Source organism: Miscanthus floridulus, chromosome 8, assembly GCF_019320115.1.
Source record: "Miscanthus floridulus cultivar M001 chromosome 8, ASM1932011v1, whole genome shotgun sequence".
Lineage (NCBI taxonomy): Eukaryota > Viridiplantae > Streptophyta > Magnoliopsida > Poales > Poaceae > Miscanthus > Miscanthus floridulus.
In genome coordinates this window covers 43,871,121-43,881,709 of record NC_089587.1, presented here as the reverse complement: position 1 = coordinate 43,881,709, position 10,589 = coordinate 43,871,121, and the positions used below count along the sequence as shown (strand labels likewise).

Below are 10,589 nucleotides of genomic sequence, written 5' to 3'. Positions count from 1 at the left end.
GCGCCCGATGATTCGACCCAGCGGCGACAAGTAAGTATTATTTCACTACTATTTCATTTGACATGTTGAAAATCGAACTGCATCTCCACAATTCTTCTTAATGACTCTTGCAGCAACTGGGAAGTTGTGTCCGGAACGGGCTGGCACATCAATGGCACCCTGGGCCTTCTGATTCGGCAGCACTACCCTGGCATGGTCACCTACGCCTCGGTGACTTCGCCGCCCTAGACGTGGGACCACTTCTACGCCGCCGAGGACAGCGAGTTCGGCACCGTTGCGGCGCGGATCAAGGCCGAGTTCTGGGTGAGTCTTCATCGCACTAAATTGGTCAATACTACGCATTCATTGGTCGTTCTTGAAATAATGAAACGATACATGATGTCTGTATGCAGGACTTCTTCAGGTGCGACGAAGGGTTTGAGGACCGGGCGGCACGAGTGCAGGACAAGGTCTGTAGGTCCCGACTCTCGGACCTATACTACGAGACACGGCTCTAGTGCATCATCAACTACAACGCCGACGTCCTTGATCAGGTGGTGAGGAAGGTCGATGCCAGGACCAGGACGCTCACCAAGGAGCAGTACCTCTTGGTAAGTATGAAACATTAATACTGACTCCTTCCATGAAGAATAGGTAGGCTTCATTTCATCTTCTGACATATCAATAACTTGATGGCATGCAACAATGTCCTGATTGGTGCGCCAGGCACCGCCTCTGCTGGGAGGCCATTGTGGACAGGTGGCTCTCAGAGGAGTGGGCAGAGAAGCACAACATCCGTCGGGACTGCCGCCTGCAGATGGGTGGGGCGCCACACCACCAAGGCAACCGGAGCCTCAGCGCGTACGCCCAGACATGGGTAATCTTCTTTGTGTTTTCATCTTTATTTATTTATTCTAACGCTCAATTCTCATTATTTGTAATCATCTTTATGTTTTCCTCGCAGTCCCAGGCGCACCAAGGCCAGGAATGCAACGAGTTCATGGCGTACGCCCTGGCACACAAGGGCAAGGCGACGGCCCTAGAAGTCACCTACAACTTGGCGGACGGGCCCGAGGTGTACACCAGCGCGAGCGTCCACAGCAAGCTTAGCGAGTACACCTCGGCGGCCCGCTAGCGCCATGGGGAGGACTTCGATCCGGCCACCCAGCCCCTGGACACAGACCTCCTGATGAGGCTGGGAGGAGGGAAGCAGCACGGCCGGTACTGGATGGCGGACAGCACAGTCGACTCCGCCTCTGTTCCCAACCTCGCTGAGATTCGAGCAAGGAGCATGAGCTCCTCCCTCCCCATACGCTCTCGGTAGTAGAGCTCACAGCAGCAGATGGCGGAACTCCAGGTTAGTACTATTTTATTCATCGTTCATTGCTTTTACACATCTACATTGCCTTTGCATTGTTTAAACATTGCAGGTGGAATGTTGCAGGCCGACTTGCGGAGGTTGGAGGCCCAGCAGGCGGCCCAGGCGGAGGCCCATCGGCTGGAGATGGAGGCTGTACAAGCCTAGAGGGCGGCCGAGACGCAAAGGCTGTAGGACATGTTCAGCTTCATGGCGAGCCTTCAGACCTTGCCAGGTGTGGTCGTGCCCCAGTCGCTGCTCGCTCCAGTTGTGGCTCCTCCTCCTCCTGTAGGGACTCCGGTGAGTATATATGGTTGTTTATTCCTTTAGCTTGTGCGGCCCTCCAGTAGATACTCATGAATTCGCTTCTCCTTTGTGTAGCAACAGTCGGCGGGTTTGAACCCGACTCCTCAAGGTGGCCCTTCTCCACAGGCCGGGTGGACAACTGACCCTCCTCAAGGTGGCAGTTCACACTCCGGGTGGGGAGGCTGGCAGTAGGTACCGTTTATTTGTTTCTTTTCATGTTGCATGGACTTGTGTTAGACTTAGCCTTATGTTGGACTACTACTAGAGACATATATATATTGTGATGGATATTGTCATGGATGATACGAATGTATGATGGATTATGGACAATGGATTTGTATGTGATGTATTATGGATGGTGGATGTGTATGTGATGGGTTATAGATGTGTATGTGATAGAATATGGATGTGTATGTGATATATCATGTGCTGTGTGTTGATATATATGTGATTTCCTTGTTTGCGCGGATGGAAAACAAAAAACAAAACAAAAAAAGCATTTTTCCCCTCTTTGCCGAGTGCCACACTCAGCAAAGAGGGCTTTGCCGAGTGCCGTGACCATGGCACTCGGCAAAGCTGGGAAACAGAGGCCCAATTTCCCAGCTTTGCCGAGTGCCAGAGCCATGGCACTCGGCAAAGATTTTTTTTTAAAAAAGAAAAAATTTCTTTGCCGAGTGCAAGAGTATGTCACTCGGTAAAGAATTTAAAAAAAAAAGAAAAAATTCTTTGCCGAGTGCCGCTGAGATGGCACTCGACAAAGAGGCCGTCAGAGTTGACGTCAGTTTTTTTTTGCCGAGTGCTGACGTGACACTCGGCAAAGGCTTTACCGAGTGCCCGATATGTGGCACTCGGTAAAGAAACCTTTGCCGACGGGTTCTTTGCCGACTGCTCTTTGCCGAGTGCGGCACTCGGCAAAGCCTTTACCGAGTGTATTTCGGGCTTTGCCGAGTGCCGCAGCCACTCGGCAAATTGCCGGTTTCCAGTAGTGATTTTCTATGGTACGCCTGAGAGAGAGAGAGAGAGAGAGAGAGAGAGAGAGAGAGAGAGAATGTGAACCGTCCATTCACATAGATCTAGATGACTATTGTTACATATTGCCTCCTAGGAAACCATAGGTAATATATGATTATATTTGTTTTTATTTGGGATTGTCTTATTGCGATACGCACGCACTGGCGGAGCCAGAAAATTTTTGTTTGCACTTTTGTTGACGAGCTGCGAGTGTTCGGGGGACGCATGCTATCTCGGGGTCGCCGGACGATGGCTCCGCCAGTGCACATACGCGAGCTATATATGTAGCTTGAACTTGTCCATGTTGAAGGTCGGTTGCCTTTGGTAGATGACAGCCGAGATTCGACATGGACGGATCGGATATGGGACTCTTTATGGCCCAACATTTTGTACTAGCTAATCAGCGCTCCCACTAAGGCAAAGGACCCAAGGCATAACTCGTGGAACGCCGCCCTTTTGCATCCTTTTCGCCCTCCCATTCCTCCTACATGGCTGCTTTGAATCCTAAAGTTAGTCAAACCAGGTGACGGCACAACAAATCGAAGCACGGCATGGCCTATAACCAGGCGCTGACTACAGACCCAGCGTCGCGATGTGGAGCCGTGGAGGCCGGATCGGAGCAGGGTGCACCGGAAGCTGAATTACACGTTCTTTTTTTTTTTGGGGGGGGGGGGGGGGGGGGGGGGGGGGGTAAAAAGAGCTTTTATTAGCCAGGCAAGAAATTACAATCAGCGTTCAAGAGATCAAAGACACATGCAGGTGCTTGTCTCAACCACGTAGCGCGGACTGTGCGGTAGCGGTGTGAACATTACGCCTAGCTAAATTTACTAACTCATAAGCCACCTTGTTGCACTCTATCCTTACCTTGTACATGAATGTAGTTTTTTCGCTAGTGTTCATTATGGGCCCAAATTTATTTGATTTAAAGTCGGGTTAAGCTCAATTAAATTCAATAAAAATAGCGTATTATCACTGTCACAAACACCGGACATGTTATAAATGTTCTCTTCATTGCATGACACGGATATATTTGCTAGTATGTATGATTTGGTTATAATAGTATAGACCGACCTGCTGCCGAGCGCGCACGTATGTGATAGCTATATATACGTGCATCGAAACAAGCACACAACGCTGATTTTCGATCATTTTATTTACTTGTATATAGTGCATGGCGCTGGCAGTCTCCTCCGCTGATGCAGGAAACTACGGCATTCACGGCGCCGGCGGGCCGTATGTTGGAACGCCGCCGTATGTTGGAACGCCGCCGTATGTTGGGATCGGTGGGCTCGGGCAAGGCCCCGGTATACAGATGACGGTGTACATCCTCCTCCCTCCTGCTGCACGTACGTAAACATATGGAATCAGGGTCATGGCCATCGCTTTGCGCGCTGTAAATTGAATTGGCATCATAAGAGCTTCCAGAATGTAGAGAGAGAGAGTACGGCGTCTACCATGCGCTCCGTAGGTTAACGACGAGAGGAGGAGGAGAGAGGCGAAGCACAGCAGCACCAAGCCTAGCCTGCCTGCCCTGACCCTGAGAGTCATTGTGGAACGTACGTAGTACGTACCGCGTGCAGTTGCGTACTGAAGTGTGTAGTAGATGATAGATTGGTGCTGAGAGGGCTAGCAGCAGGCACGGCTATTTATCCTTTCGTGCGTACCCACTCCTAGCTAGTCTACCTAATTGCCGGTCAAAGCACGCACTACTGACTAAATGCAGACCATAGTAAGTGTTTTTTTTAAAGGCTGAACATATCGTATGTAAGGTTCTGTTTGGATGTTAGCCGATGCACATGGCAGACCGAAATTTTGTCTCTGGCTGAAGAAATATCAGTGATGTTTCGATCGACGCTGCAATTTGGCACACGCTCGAGCTTGTGCGGCCAAAGCGTAGTTATTTTTGCGGCTGGTACACGGCAGAATCCTAGGCGGGCGATTTAGTAGTTGAAGTTTGGTTGGCCAATATTTTGGCTGGGTGCGGCAACTCACAATCACAAACCAAACACGTGGAAAATTGTAACGGAGCATGCACGCTGAGCGACCATAACTCTAACCAAGGCTCCGTTTGATATAGCTTCAGTCTTTTAGCTTTAGCGGACACTATGTAAAAATATCACATCACAGACGCGCGCTCAGCGTCATCACAGCGCATCTGTAGCAAGATCTTATTACAGACGCGTTTTCTGTAATAAGAACATACCACCGAGCACGTTTCCGAAGCCCGTCTGTAATAAGAGTTACATACAGACGTTTGTTGACAGCTTGAAGACGTGTCTGCAGTAAACCTTAGCAGCGACGCCTTTAACGATGGCGCGTCTGAAGTATGCTCCGTTACATACGCGTGTCAATCAAAAGCGTCTGCGGTATGAATCAACCTACAGACGCGCGTTTAGGGCTACGGGTCTGTACTATTTAACCTACTACAGACGTGTGTGTACAATCACCCGTCTGCAGTTATAAACAAGGCTACAGACGCATGTGTACAATCACCCGTCTGCAGTTATAAACAAGCTACAGACGCGTGTGTACAATCACCCGTCTGCAGTAATAAACAAGCTACAAATGCGCGTAAAGAGTCACGCGTCTGTACGATTTTATGTGTCCTATAGACGTGTCTATAGCCTGCTCCCGTCTGCAGTAAGGATCAAGCTACAGACGCGCGTCCAGTTTCCCACGTCTGTACTGTTTTCCTTACTATAGACGCGTCTGTACAGATCAATCAAAATGACATTAATTATTTACACATCAGCATCTCACACAAATGACATTACACAGATGATCAAAATTGTTCACTTAATAAGATCAAAAGTGCACAGCTTTGCATCACACAGACATCACAGATCAAAGATTCACAGCATATAGCTCAAAAATAAACTCACACAAACAGCTAGACACCCAACTCCAAACAGGTGTCAAGCAGCAGCATAGGACAGAACTTATTCAATCATTATTGTTTATTTGGACAATTATTCATCATTGTTTATTTGGACAATGAAACTCGCCTTTTTGGTCGATGATCTGTGACATGATGAACATGGCGATCTTCTCTCTAATATCCTCCAAGTTGATTATAGTGGTCAGCACTTCAACCACCGAAGCCGAATACATATCCACCGGCAGTTATTGTGCACAAATACTTTGGATGAAGGCCACTTTGAATGATTTTGGAATCAAGTTCAAACAAGTGCCATTGCTATGTGACAATGAGAGTGCTATCAAGCTCACCAACAACCCGGTTCAACATGCAAGAACAAAGCACATTGATATACGCCACCATTTCATTAGAGATCATCAACAAAAGGGGGACATTTCAATTGAGAGTGTGGGCACCGAAGATCAACTTGCTGACATATTCACCAAGCCACTTGATGAGAAGAGGTTTTGCAAGCTAAGAAATGAGTTGAACATATTGGATTTCTCAAATATGTGTTGATGCATCCCCACTTATATGACATGCTTCTCCTTCGAGTAACTCAAGGTAAAAGTTGATTGGCATGCATACATCATTTGCTAAGGACATGTTTAGTGCATCTAGTCATTCCTCATGTTTTATAGGCTCATTCATAAAAATCAAATGAATTTGATGCTTGTATGATACCACTATTACTTCTATGCTTGACTTAATCTAGTGGTAGCATATGACATGTTTATGGGCTTGTGAACCTAGTGTTTGATCTAGAAAACGAACTATAAGTGTTTAACTCAACATGGTCAAGATAACCCTTGAAATGAGGTGTGAAGAAGCTTGTTCATGGATCAAACCGAGTTAAATATCTTTGGCAAGTGCTCTAGATTGAACCAAATTTAGGAAAATGATCCTCATCCCATTGATTGACATTGATAATCTAAACCAATCTAAAATTGAACATTTATGGTCATTGATGACAAAGGAGGAGAAGTAATGTACAAAGATAAGGTTTGGAGAGAAACAAAGATAAAAAGGGAGAACTTTGACATAGGGGGAAAAATATGACAAATGAAAGGGATCAATTAAAACTTTGAGCACACAAGTAGGGGGAGCAAGCTCATGAACTTGTTTGATGCATTTGGATGTGCATTTACATATGCTTGCTTGCTTTTGTCAAGTTTAAATTGGATATACTTGCTTGTGTGGTGTATGCTAGTTGTAGGCTTGAATGATGAAATGAAAAATAGGATGCATAGGATGATAGTTAGATGTGACCTGCATTTATTTTCACAAGTGGTACTAGAGCCTTGCTTCTAATGTTGATCTCACGAGGTATCTAGTGTTTGTGCTTTTGCAAGTGGTATCTAACTAGCAATGGTGCTAAGGATGGTATATCTGGTGAACTCCGATTGGTATCACGCTTCAAAGGTCCATCTCTTATACCTTAGCATCATTTGATAGACATTACTTTCCAAAATTTCCTTTCTATGCATATATGCAAGCTTCAATCCAAACTCTTAGCACATATGTAGGGGAATCTAATGCTACTAATTTGGGTTCATGAAACTTGTTCAAATCCTTTACACATGGTAAACATGCTTGGGCAAGCAACGTGGATTTAATTTGATTTCAATTCATATCTTTGTGAAAGGGTTGTCATCAATTACCAAAAAGGTCTAGTTTGGTTTTGGTGAATTGATGAAACCCTAGGTACTAACATATTTTCTCTAAGAGAATATGAGATAGGTTAAGTACATGTCAAGTGGTGGAGCAAGATGTAGTACATGGTGGTAGTGATGGAAAATTGATGATGGTGATCAAGCTCTACACTTGGAAAAGAAGAAAGAGAAAAACAAAATGGGTTCAAGGCAAAGGTGATTTTTGTTTTAGTGATCGAGACACTTAGTGTGATCACATTTAGGATCGATAGCCATACTATTAAGAGGGGTGAAACTCATTGTGAAATGCGGTTATCAAAGTGTCACTAGATGTTCTAATTCATTGCATATGCATTTAGATTCTAGTGAGTGCTAATACCCTTAAAAATGCTTGTGAAAATATGCTAACACACGCGCACAAGGTGATACACTTGGTGGTTGGCACATTTGAGCATGGGTGGCAAAGTTTGTGAAGTGGAGGATGTGTTTCGAGATGACTAGACTCTGGACCAGACCCTGCGGGTGCATTCGGTCATCATGGCGAAGAAAGGCATGGCCTCGGGTCCTAACCGGACCCTGGTGAAGGCATGCGACCAGACGTGCAGGGCCTACATCTGATCGCATGTGACTTACGCTGACATGGGCTACTAGCTGAGGCAAAGGAGGACCGGACTCTGCTTTGTGTTCGGTCATGGGCGATCTGACGCGTCCAGTCACCCCTGGAACCTCTCGGTGTGGTTTTTGGCCTTGATCGGACTCCAGGCAGCGGTGCGTCCGGTCACTCTGTGGCGTGTCAGGTCAGTAGTGTGGCGGCTCAGGCGCATGCGCGATCGGACGGCTAGGTTGCGCATCCGGTCGGCCTCGGGTAAGTTCGGTGGTGACTTAACCATTGGCACGGGCATTGGTGACCGTTGGGATCACGCGGACGACATTGAACGCGAGGACATGTGGATGGCGATGCGTGACCGAACGCTGGCCAGGCTACGTCCGATCGTCCCGACCGATGCATCCGGTCAGTGTGCAGGGGCATCCCTTGACCCTAATGGCTCTATTTCGTGGGGGTGCCTATATATATATCATTTGGCCAGCTCTTGCTCACTCTCTTGGCCATTTCTATTGACAATACTTTCTAGTGAGCATAGCCAACACTCTCTAACTCACCTTGCTTGATTGGATCATCATCTAGTGAGATTCGAGAGCATCCAAGTGCATTGGTTTGAGTGATTGCATCTAGAGACACTTGGTGATTGTGGTTCGCCGCGGGATTCTCTTGTTACTCTTGGTGGTTGCCGCCACCTAGATGGCTTGGTGCAGCGAGGATGGTCGAGCGGAGGAAGGTGTTTGTCTCTGGCTCCGATCGTCATGATTGTGAGGGGTTCTTGACCATTCCCCGGCAGAGGGCCAAAAGGTACTCTAGTGGATTACTCGTGGCTTGTGGATCCTCATCTTGTGTTGGTTGTGCGGCGCCCAATTGTGGGTTAGGCGTGGATGCCTATTAGCGTGTGAACCTCCAAGTGACTGAATTGCCACAACAGGGACTAGCTTGCCAGCAAGCAAGTGAACCTAGATGAAAAATCATTGTGTCATCTTGTCTCTGAGGATTTCATTGATATATTGTGATTGATCTCTTGCTACGGTGGTATAACATTCACTACCTCTCTTGTGTATTTACTTTCCTAGTGTAGCTAAGCTCTTTAGTGTAACTAGTTTTAAGAGCTAGCTTATGTCTTGTCTAGTTTGGTTAGTGAGGCTCTTTAATTAGTCTTTGAGAGCTCACTAACTTAGTGGTAGTGACCTAGCCTTGTGTGAGACATAGAGACTATAGCAACTAGAATTGTGGTTAGGTGGCTTGCATTTTTAATAGGCTAGTGCAACACTCGCTTCGTCGTTTAATTGTCTAACCACTTGGCTTAAGTGTTGTTTGTAGAAATTTTTATAGGCTATTCACCCCCTTCTAGCCATTAGGACCTTTTAGAGGTTCTAGAGTGAACGGACGTGTGCTGTCATTACTGACCGAACTCTGCTAGCTCTGGTCGCAGCTTCTTGTCACAGATTGTTCATCGCTTGAATGACTATAACTCTTAGCTCCGAAGTCCGATTTTGATGATCTTGGACATTTTGAAAAGCTTATGCAAAGGGCTACACATCCCACATGCATATCTGATCCAAAGCACAATTGATCAACATATAATTCCAATCGAAGAACCATCGTACAGTTCGGAGCACACCGAAAAACCTTTTTTTCCAAAGGATGCTAACTCCAAAAGATATTCCAACTTATTCTCCTTTGCAAATGTGCGAACACTACCAAGTGTACACCACCAAGTGCAAGTGTGTCAACATTTTCACAAACATTTTTCAAAGTATTAGTCACCCAATTCACCATGCCACTCGATCCTAGCAACGATGCAAAGTTAGATCACTCGAGTGGTACTAGATGATCGAAATGCAAACAAGTTTGCCACTCTTGATAGTACGGACATCTATCCTAAACCCAGACATAAACTTCACTACACACCTATGACTAGAGAAATGAAATGTCCTAAGGTTATACATTTGCCTTGCGCATTCCATTCCATTTCCTCCAATGTCGATGCAACACATGCACCAACACGATCAACAAATGATATGATCCACTTCATATCATCACGTGACCTTATTGGTTCATCGATCTTGACCTCACTTGCTCTTCACCATTGCCTTCGTCCATCAGCGCCAGGTCTTGCTCAAGCTTCACCGCTACGCGGTCCATCGCTTCAAAGCCTCCAACTTACCCTTCACGCTTGCAACCGGTCCATCAAGCCAAGCCTCATCTTGATCTTCTCCACCTAGTCACATGACTCCATGTCATGTCTCATATGCAACGAGCTCCTTCATCACATCTATGAGCCTAGCAACATTTCCAAGCCATCTTCACTTCCATGGCATAGGTTGCTCACACATGATGTACATGTGGACTAATTACCTGTGTATCTCACATAAACACTTATTAGTCCACCTAGGTTGTCACTCAATTACAAAAACCAAACTAGGGACCTTTCATCCTCTCGTGCAGTGGAGGTAGCACTAGAGTCAACGCCATCCAAGGAGAGGGATGCATCGGCGCCATCCGCCGATGTGTGGCCCTAGAAGGTGCGAGTCATCTGGGTCATCTCTGATGTTTTCGGTGGCGACGGGGGATTTTCCAAGCAATGACGGTCGATTCGCTCTAAATCCCCCTCGTCGGTGGCTCTGCGCTTCATGGTGGGGCCCAGCTACTATGCTTTGGGGGGTCACCAAAGCAACGTGTCTTATATGCAGAAGCTGACCCACCCATGGCGACGCGTGCCATCGAAGATAGAAGGCTCCTATCCCTCCGTATCCTTCA

The 10,589-nt window shown here is 46.7% G+C and overlaps 1 long non-coding RNA gene across 1 annotated transcript; it reads right to left on the bottom strand.

Moving 5' to 3' along the window:
* Positions 1-3,646: 3,646 nt before the first annotated feature.
* On the bottom strand, positions 3,647-4,268 carry LOC136471806 (uncharacterized). Its single transcript, XR_010762121.1, has 2 exons — positions 4,108-4,268; positions 3,647-3,993 (listed from the first exon to the last, which is right to left on the bottom strand). It is a non-coding gene; the product is annotated as an uncharacterized lncRNA (long non-coding RNA).
* Positions 4,269-10,589: the final 6,321 nt, after the last annotated feature.